Genomic DNA, 11,317 nt, shown 5'->3' on the forward strand with positions numbered 1-11,317 from the left:
GAGGTGGGGGTTCCTTGGACTTCCCACAGGGCAGGGAACCCTGATTGCTCTTCGGGCTGAGGAGGGAGGGGGACTTGATTGGGAGAGGAGGGGAAATGGGGGGCAGTGGCAGGGAAGAGACGGAAATCTTTAATAAATAAATTAATTAATTAAAAAAATAAAAATAAAAACTATTCACTTAAAAAAACAAAAAAAACAAAGGCCCTATGGGCTTTTTCTCCTGGTGGACTGGCTCAACAAGTTCAGGCTCAGTCAGGACATGCTTGCAAAACAGATTGGCCAATCAGACATCCTAATCTTCAAACTGACTAACCCTAAATTAGGGGAAGAAGACCCTTCAAGGACTTTAAAAGCCCCAACCCTCAGGGAGAAACTGGACTTGCTTCCCTTCTGCTTTGCTAAAGGTCTTTTTCTTTGGAGCTTGCTGCATGTGTGTGTGTATTTCCTATGCCCTTTTATTAGTAAAAGCCTGTCTTTCCTGGCAAAAGAGGAGATGAAATAAAGAGATAAAGGAGATATGGGAGGAAGAAAATGCACCCATTAATATCCTAACACTACAGAGAGACTTACTGCTTGTGCCAAACTCATTAACATTCTGCACAGAAACTTGCAACAGCACTTTGTACGTGTTAATTTAGTAATTGCAGTAGTCTGGAAAGAACTATTCTGCATAATTTACAGGATGGGGGAACTAATGCACTGGAGAACTTCAGTAAGCTGATCCCAGTCACACGGTTATCAAATAAGGATGTGGTTCTTCCCTGGTTAAAATCAGGTTTTGCTTTGTTTTCTTTCTTTCTTTCTTTCTTTCTTTCTTTCTTTCTTTCTTTCTTTCTTTCTTTCTTTCTTTCTTTCTTTCTTTCTTGACTCGCAATAGACAATTTCAAAGTCTGTCCTCAAAGCCTCAAGAGGAGGAGAGCTGTGTCCACACCAGGCTTGGTACACGAGGAGTGTGTGGTAGCCCCTGAAATCAGTTACCGGTAAGCAAGGACTCCGTCCTCTCTAAGGGGGCATACACTTAGAAAAATTTGTATTTCTAACCCAGTGTCCTCATCTCTTAATCTCCCTCGTGGGCTTTGTAGACTCCCCTGCCTGGTTTCCTTCTGAAAACCACCTGACCTGGGGAGCATAGACACACATTCCCCTCTCACCAACTCTCCACCCAGTTTGATCCAGTACTTACTACTTTTTCCTAACACCCCTTCTATTCACACCCCACCCCCTCTCCTAGCCTCAGGATCTATTAAAACTCCTTCTGTTGAGACTGCCACAGCAGAGAGATCACCCCCACTTTGGCTCTGATCCACCTGACTCCAACATGGCATGGCCTTTCGTAAGACAGCAGAATGCAAACCCTTGCTCGGACCATCCCAGTAAGTGGTTAAAGGTTTAGCTCTGTGATTCCAGCTTGGGTAGAATGAGCTCCTTTGCATTTGGCAGCTAGCTCTCTGTGTAGCTCAGCTCCAGTCCTGACAGAGGTCTGTTTCATTTTGTTTTCTTGTTGCCGACATTTAATGAATGTCACACTAGATGAGACAAATGCACCCTGAATGCCAAGGGGAGGATGTTGGTGAGCTGGCTCTCTTTGTTGCATCAGCTCCTTTCCTGGTTCGGGATGCTGGTGTTTGTCATAAGGTGTTCTAGAAATTACAGAGGAAATGAGTACAAGAATTCCCAGACCAGATGCTGAAGGTCTCATAACTAATTTGTTTGCAAGATACCTGCCATTGGCAGGTGATGCTGCCTTCCTCCAGCCTCTGTGAACATGTGTGATGAAATTTAATAAGAGCATCATTTATGTAGCCTGAGTGAGCACCTTTCACCGGCCTCTGTCATTGAGGAGGATGCTAGCACCAGCCCCAAGCTGGGGGCTTGTCATTGATGAATATGACCTTAGGTGGGCTGCAATTTCTTCCCTGATGTTTTGCATTTCATGGGAGACAAATGAACGCAAGCTGAATTGCTCCGAAAGAAGTTCAACACGCTTTTAAAGATATAGTTCTCAAAGATGATTTTTGATTCTCGGAAGAACCAAGCTGGTATTTCATCCAGCAGAAGAATGGTAATACAGGCTCAGCATATCTAGCAGGAAAAGCAGCGATGGATCATGTCAGAATCATTTTTCACTACAGCTCCTCTCACCTGTGTTGGGGGCTGCAATATCGTTAATTAGGGAGGGAGACCTTATTAATGCAATTTTATAAATGAGATGAATATGGCCCCAAAGGGGACAGTAATAATTCATACTGTACCCATAGCTTAGATATAGAGGTAGCATTTAGCCTATGAGAACTGACCCCTACGGCTCACCACCATTTCACACACACACGGTGTTTATCCCACTGATACAGTAGAACTGCCCTGTGAGGAGCAGTGTGGTTATTCGCACAGTGAAATGAATGAAAGCTCATTTGTGTAACTGTGGCACCCTCTGCTCTTACCCCCAAACATCAGGAAGCAGAAGAGTTCCGAGTTCAAACTACTGTCCGCTCCTTGGAGAAAACCTTTGCCAGGACCCTGAGTAAGTCAATAAATTTGTGGCTGGGAAGATGTCCCGGTCATTAAACTGCTTGTTGCACAAATATGAGGGGTTGAGTTTGCTCCTCAGAACCTCTGTAAAAAGCTAGGTAGTAGGTAGAGCATCCCAAGTTGTAGAGGTGGACACAGAAGTATCCCTGGATCTAGCTGAATTGATCTAGTGAGAGACCCTGTCTCAAAAAATAAGGTAGCTGGGCTGGAGAGATGGCTCAGTAGTTAAGAGTACTGGTGACTCTTTCAGAGGACTAGGGTTCAATTCCCGGCACTGACATGATAGCTCACAACTGTATGTAACTTCAGTTCCAGGGATCTGATGCTCTCATACAGACATACATGCAGGCAAGACACAAAGCACATGAAAATAAAAATAAAATCATTTTAAAAAGTAAAGTGCATCCATTAAAAAATTAAGGTGACAAGTTATTGAGGAACCTCCTGCTGCTGCTGAATTCTGATCTCTAGATAAGCCTAAATGCAACACATGTACACACACATACATCAACATACACACACATGCATGTGGTGCAGGAGAATTGTCTGTATTCTGTCAATCATGTTATAAATAAATGCTGATTGGCCAGGCAGAAAATATAGGTGGGAAAATAAGACAGGAAGTAGAAATGATGTAATGAGAACAGGAGAATTCTGGGAAGGAGGAAGTTGATTCCTCCCTCTCTTGCCCAGACCACCTAAGCAGCAGGATGTGATCTGCCCCACTGAAAAAAGGTACTGAGCCATATGGTTAACATAGATCAGAAAATTGGGTTAATCAAGATGTGAGAGTTAGCCAATGAGAGGCTAGAGCTAATGGGCCAATCAGCTTATAATTTATGGAGACCTATGTGTGATTTTCTTTGGGGCTAAACAGTTGTGGAGCACCGGGCGGGACAGAAACCCCAACAACAAGCAGGTCTGGCCCCCCTCATGTTACATGCATGCGCACACACATGTAGGGGGAAGAGGGAAAGAGAACATTAACTCCCACGACTTCCAATAAAGCCTCAGGAGAGGGGCTGGAGGAATGATTCTGATTACAAACAATACTCTTGCTGGGGACTCAAGTACAGTTTACAGTAGCCATGTTGGGCCGGCTGTGTGCAGCCACCTGGAGCTCTAGATCCAGGGTGATCTGACCACGTGAGCTCTGCTGGCACCTGCACTCTTATGACTGTTCCCACACAAAGCACACACATATACACATAACTAAAGACAATACAAGTGGATCTTTTTAAAGACTCTCAGGAAATGAGGAGTCTTTTAAACTTGACTTCATTTCAAAATCTATCATGAGAAATCATCATTATGAGAAGCTTCAAATGGACTCAGTTTCTAGGAATTTAATCTTGTGATAATGGGGAGTGTTTAAATGCAAACCCTGTCAATGGTTGTCTATACTTACAACAACAACAAAAATCTCTGTAAGCATTTACTCATTTGCACACTGCTATGGCAGAATATGAGCAAATGCCAATAAGACACTGTTAAAATGCAGCAAATATTCATAACATGGTACAAAGCGCTAAGGATTTATTTATAGGTTGAGCTTAAAATGTGAAACTATCTTCCTACCAGTAGCCTGGGAGAGAAATCATTATGATTTGAAGAGATAATCCTCCCAAGATGGTAAGGATGCAGGTAACTTTTTTCCTTATATATTATTTTGTTCACATTCTTTTTCATTTTATTAAATGTATGCTGTATTTAAGCACAGGAAATAATTAAAACTTCAATTAGCAGCTACACACTGAGCAGCTCCATGGGCCCTCCTCCAACAAGGACAGCCATACTCGTGTCTTAGACCATAGGAAATATTCTAAGATGGCAGAGTCTACTGAAGTTTGAAGAACACAAGCTTCTGCCCTTCAAGCAGCCTCCAGGGCTCTGTCCCTGAGGCTGGCCCAGGGAACTCCTGGGGTATAGAGTTTCCTACGCAATGAGCTAATGGAAAAGAATCACTGCGGGTCCACTGAGTCTCAGAGTTGGCATCTAGAAAATTCCCCTGTCATTTCTTCCCATGAAAATACAAATTGGTCATTTTGGTGAGTAGCTGCCCAAGCCTCTCCCATCCAGAGTGCGCCTTCCCTTCCCTGCTGCCTTCTCTCCGTTCCCATTCTGAACTCCAACTTGTGAGATTTCCTCTTCCTGGTAACCTTCTTTTGCCCCTGTTTGGAAATTAAATTCCATTTGTTCTGCTCATGTTGGCACAAAAATTGTCTCAAGTTAGTCTAATAAAACCATCACTAAAACAATTTTCTTGAGTAGTGTAATTATCGAGTTGGTAATCAGACTGCGCTAAGTGAATGGTGCAGTTAGATTACATTCAGACAAGCAGCACACACCCCATTCCATTTTAATCACCCCTTGAATGCTATCCTGTTTGCGGGGAAAAAGCATTTTGGATGGTAATAGCAAGACCATCATACCCACTTGCATAAGATCATGTCCTCTCGAAAGCTAGGACAAATGGGCATCCGCCATGCTATCCATTCTATCACCTGTGGTGCGGGAAGCCAAGCATGTGGAAGGAGATTCCTCTGACATGTATGGTCTGGGTCTCTCACATGACACCGTTCAGATGACTCTGTCTCTGCTGGAAGCTTTTCACACCCTGCAAAGAGAGAGTTGACTCAGCAACTTGTCAGCAGAGCCTTTGACTATCAGTCCTCCACTTTAGAGCTCACTTCTGGGTTTCATTTGTGACCTGGTGACCTTCTCTGTGTCACCAAGGCAGCTGTGATTCTTTGGAAGCAGATGCTACAAATATCCTTCAGGGAACAGAACTGCCTTCTGCTTCGTGGAGTATCCGCTGTCAACCTGCAGTCAGCAAGGGGAGCTTCACGTTACACAGCTGCCCCTTAGATTCAAGCACCAGCCAAAGGCCTGTGGAAAGGAACGGGACTTTGACCCATCTCAATGGAAGGAGCACACCTATGTCTGATGGTCAGTCATTGAATATTTAATGTTATTACTAGCTTTAGTTGTATTTGTTCCACTTAATTGGTCCTGTCATCTCTATTTCATAGGTATAAAGCTTGCATTTCTCCTTCTACAGCATCCCAGCAGTGTGTCCATGTATAAACCTGACGTTTCCTCTAGGACAACCAGATACCTCTCCCCACACCATGAAGCCGGGGTGTGAAAAGGATTCAGTCAAGTCCTTGTTCTTAGAGTCAAAATTTACACACAAATAGTCCCCCACAAACTTTCTTTATTGACAGTCGTCATTGATAAGAAAGGAGCTTCACACAGGAGGTAGTATGCCTGCTCTAACAGCAGACTCAGGAAGTGTAATCTACTGTCTTCTGCTCTGACTTAACAGGCTACTAATATTCTGTCTTTACCCTTTACCTTGGTTTCAACTAACATAAGAGCACAACCCAGGAAATTAACTGTTTATACAGGAAAAAGGCCTGAGTCGCTAAAGCTAGCTCCAGAGAGAAAAATTCTCACCTGGGCACCCTGCTAGAGTCAAAAGCAGGGTCCCCAGGAGAGATTCCTTTTAACTCAACCAGTTAGAAGCTAATGCAAATCAAGCCCACAGGTCACTACCAAAGCTGTGTTCCCAGTCCCAAAGAACCTTCACAGCCACACCCCCTCTGAGACTTGGGGGCAAGGTGCGAGGCACGCCATCTTTCTTTTTTAAAGACAGAGTCTCTCACTAGCTTCTATCTCACCAAGTAGGCTAGGCTAACTAGCCAGTGATCCTCCTCACCCACCTGTCTCTGCCCACCAGTGCTAGGATTACATGGTTACACAACCAGACCAGGTACTAGAACCCAGTTGACGAGCTTCGGGCAAGGGGCTGGAGGTTGAGAATACAGACGCAGAGACAGACCTATAAGTGGGTTCTGAGGATAGAATCCAGATCTTCATCTTTGCAAGGCAAGTAAGTATTTTACTGACTGCAGTTTTTCCTATTTATTTAATCTATAAAATGAGATTAATTATGTGCATGGTCTAATGTTTTAGGGGATTGTGTATATGTATATTCACAAAAATATGATAAAATACATAAAAGTACCTTGTAAAATAGAAAGCATTATGACATGTAAATTTTTATCATCATGACTTAATCAGATCCAGAATATTTAATGAATTGAGACTGTGTCTGGAGAAGTTTTGATGTTTTATGTCATATCAAGGAAAAATAGGATTCTCTTACATAAAATATTATCTATGTTTATGCATTGAACTCATTAAAATATCACAGTCCTACAATTAGGAAGCTCGCGTGGATGTTGTGAGCCTTGCTTTTTCATCCTGGTTTCAATTTGCGGGCTTTCACTTTCCTCCTCAGAAACAGGAATTGCTCAGCTCTTGGTTGATTGATTCTAGGAATTTGCTGAATACAGCCAAACTATGACATATTTGCATTTTTAAGGCTTGAAACATTCGCTCAGTTTTTAAAATGAGTTTATTTTCAGGAAATGTATGACTTCTTGAACTAATGGCAAACTAAGTTAATAAAATTCATACCTGCTGCGGGTCACGATGATTAGAGATCAAAGGGGAAATAAATCAAAGGCTAAATTCCACACTCTCTAATTGCCCACATTCCCCATTCATTTCGGTAGGAATACTTCTGCTTGGGATTATAATGCAGAAGCATAGAACAAATGGTTCACCCTTTTAAGTTGTTTCCAGGCTTCTCATTCAAAAGCATGGGCAATCTGCATTCTCTCCATCCTCCTCCATGGCTACACAGCCCTCGGTGTCTTCTTGGCAGAAGCGCCAGTAAGCATTGTACATGCACGGCGTTACAGTTTTCCCCTTCTCGGGAAACATGTCTAGCTGTTTTTTTATTTTGTTTGATGATGACTTGTTAACAACAATTACGGTGTTAAATGAACTTGAAAAAAAGCTGTCATAAATGAGGCCCAAGGCTAAAATTCAGGCATAGTTCCTACCCAGCCTTTTTCTATCCAGCTCTGGTACCAGCTAACTAGAGGAAAAACTCCCTTGCCCAGCGACCCCGTCATTGAGAATGCATCAGTGACTGTTTTTAAAATAAGGCAAACTCAGGACCTGGATCAAGGGCAAGAGAAAGGGCTGGTTATGAAAACCTGAATACTAGTGTTCAGCTGGGGATCCACAGTAGAGTGTGAGAACTGACTCCCCAAAGTTGCCCTCTGACTTACGTGTGTGTATGCGTTCCCCTCACCACACACACGGAATAGCAAGAGCAATAAAAATGATAATAATCCAAGTAGGTCGCACTCTACAGACTAGTAGAAGTGATAAGATCTCCGATGATACTATTGGACCGAGATAGATTTGACTTTGTCCTAGGACACATTTTCTGTAAACTCAAGGCTGTCTAAGGCTGGGCTAATGAGAAATCGAGGGTGGACTAGCAGATATTTATACAAACTAAGGTGTGTCTCAGATATGTTCTTCTCTGAGGCCCAGATTAGAATCCCTTGTGTTTTGTGCCCTTTCTATTAGAAATTAGCCTAAGGAGGCAGAATTCTGAATATGTAACTAAACCTGTCGCTAATGCAGTGCCCTAGAAGTTTCTTAGGATCTGCAATGAGTAATAATAGCTTTCTAGCTGTTATTTAAGCCATATATTATGTTGAGGTTTTCTTAGCTGACACGTTCATAGGGATGCAACATTGATGAATGGCTGAGCACAAAGTAATTAAGTACCCAAAGCCAGCCCACTTAGGAAAAATAAATGGCAAAGAGTAAGTGTACTCAGAGATGCCAAGCGAACTACAAAACACAAAAAGGTGTCTGGCCAATCCAGGAGTTATGAATATTTAGCAGAAATATTTCTGATGTTTATACTACAAAAGATGATAAATGGAGATTATGACTAGTTTAGAAAGTTTGTCATCAAAGGTGAATAGTCCCCAGAATTACAACGGACTTTGCAAACACAGTGCACAAATGCATTGTGGCAGGGGCTCTATATTCAAGACACCACCCCCGACTCAAAGAATTGATAACTAGGATGGAAAATTAGAGGGAAGAATAATTATAATATATGGATGAAAATTTCAAATAACAATTTTAATTAACAAATTATATGCTTCCAAAATGCATCAATGGATACAAACAACTTGTAAGAAGAAAACTGAAGAATATGATTAAATATGAAGTTAAATGCCTGGATTTTGACTCCACCAAGGTAAGTATAGACTTGTTTCTAGAAGGATATAAGAGGGGAATAAAACCTCTTAAACAAATGGATCATTAAGAAGCATTGCACATGACTTCTTTATCATGCTTACTCTCACTCTCTGGGAATAAACTTTTAGATAGGAACTGAAATACTCAGTGACGAGACAAATGAGAAAATAATAGGTACCACAGGAGCTGAGAAGTGGTGCCATCATGGAGAATGGCAAGCAGACACTTCCTGTCTTAGGGATTCTATTGCTGTGAAATGAGACACACTTCCTCCAACACGGCCACACCTCCTAATAGTGCCACTCCCTATGAGCCTATGGGCATCAGTTACATCAAAATATCATATTCCACTCCCTGGCTCCCAAAGGCTTGTAACTATATCATAATGCAAAATACAGTTAGTCCAACTTCAAAAGTCCACATAGTCTATAAAAGTCCAAAATCTGTTCTGAAACTCATGGCAATCTCTTAACTGTAATCCCCTATAAAATATAAATCAAAAAGCAGATCACATATTTCCAGCATATAAAGGCATAGGATTGACATTACCATTCCAAAATGGAGGAAAGGGAAGATAGTAAGGAACTACTGGACCGAAAACCAGGTGATCAAACTTCAAACTCTGCATCTCCATGTATGATGTCGAAGTTTTTCAGATCCCCAACTCCTTTCATCTTTGTTGACTGTAACACAATTCTTCCTCTTCGGCAGTTTCCATTCTCTGTTATCAGCTATCCTCAGCAGGTTTACCATGGCTCTGGCATTTCCAAAATCTTGGGATCTCCAAGACAATCCAGTCTTCACTATAACATATTCACACAGTGGCCTCTCTAGGTCCCTATGTAGAGATACCACTGCCATCTGCCTGACCTCAGCAGCTTTCCTTGGTTACATAGGGAGATTCCATAAACCCTTCTATTCTTGACTTTAAAGGTACAACCATGTGGACAAGGCTGCCAAGTTCTGATAATTGCTGGAGCCAGAACACGATCCCCTTGTTCAATTACGTCTTTACCAGGGGTCTGTTTTCAATGGTTTCCTTCCTTGCCTAAGTTTGGCTGTTTTTGACCTTGCTCTGTCTGACCTCAAACTCAGAGATCTGCCTGCCTCTGTCTTTGGAGTACTGGGATTAAAGGTGGGTGCTATTACATCCAGCTCTAAACTTGGCTTGAATTTCTTTTCATGAGTTGGAAGCTTAGCTGGGAGGGATATTGTCCTGAGGACACTACTCCCTTTATTCCTTTTAACATCTGGCTTTTCTTTAAGATGTGTATCTTTTTGAACACAGGATTTAGCTTCCTCCCACTTCCTGTTGTTCCTTTTTCTCCTCAAAATGTATATTTTGTATTTTTCTTTACTCAGCTTGCCTCATTTCATTATAACTCTGTATAAGAGCTATCACTAATAACCACAAAACAAGTCAGCATTTGGCAACATACTAAAATTCTCCTCTGAAACCTTTTGAGTCAGGCCTCCCCACAGTTTAAATCACCCTCAGTACTCCTGTCTTCCATGTTCCTACTAGTATGACCCCTTAAGTCCCACTTTAAGCCTTCTACTGCTTCCCTAACTTGTTTTAAGCATTTTGCCGCTTTTCTAACCTGGACTATCAAAGTCCAAATTCCTCTAAATAAAAACATGGTCAGGCCTATCACAACAATACCCCAGTCCCTAGTACCAACTTCTTAGTGAGGATTTCTGTTGCCATGAAGAGATATCATGACCGTTGGCAACTGTTATAACGGAAAACATTCAATTGGGGCTGGCTTACGGTTTCAGAGGTTTAGTCCATTGTCATCACAGTGGAAAGCAAGGCAGCATGCAGGCAGAGTTGGTGATGAAGAGGTAGCTGAGAAGTTCCATCTTGATTCACAGGTAGCAAGAAGTGAACTAAGACACACTTCCTCCAACAATGTTACACTTCCTCTAACAAGGCCAAACCTCTTAATAGTGTCACTCCCTATGAGCCCAGGGGGTCATCTACATTCAAACCACTACATAGTTAGAGAGGAGAGTTCAATATTTCTGAGAAAGATGATTGAGCAGGGAAAGTTCCAAAAGCATAGGGACTGTGGTAGTTTGAATAGGCTTGGTCATAGGGAGTAGTAACAAGTTGGAGAAAGTAAAGCCCTGTTGGAGGAAGTGTGTCTCTGTGGAGGTGGGCTTTGAGGTCTTATAAGTTCAAGTCTGGCCAGTGGGATACATCTCCTTCTGCTGCCTGAGGATCAAGATATAGAACTCTTTACTGCTTCTCCAGCACTTGTCTTCCAACATGCCACCATGTCCTGCCATGATGATAAGGAGGAAAACTCTAAAACCGCAAGCTAGCCCCAAATTAAGGTTTTCTTTTATAAGAGTTGCCATAGTCATGGTGTCTCTTCACTGCAATAGAAACCCTAACTAAGACAGGGACAAAACAGGAAATGGGAACTATTCTAAAGGAAATCTGACCTTGATTATGTACTGTCGAAGCATTGTCTTATAATGTCGTGATTGCTGATGTTTGAGATCAGAATAAGATGTGTTTGGATTATTTTTTAAAAAAGAAACCAATGGATCAGCCCCACTGTCTCCGTGGGTGGTTGCACCCCTCTTGGTCCTGACTTCCTTGCTCATCTTCTCCCTCCTTCTGTTCCTCATTGGG

This window comes from Microtus ochrogaster, chromosome 16, assembly GCF_000317375.1.
Source record: "Microtus ochrogaster isolate Prairie Vole_2 chromosome 16, MicOch1.0, whole genome shotgun sequence".
Taxonomy (NCBI): Eukaryota; Metazoa; Chordata; class Mammalia; order Rodentia; family Cricetidae; genus Microtus; species Microtus ochrogaster.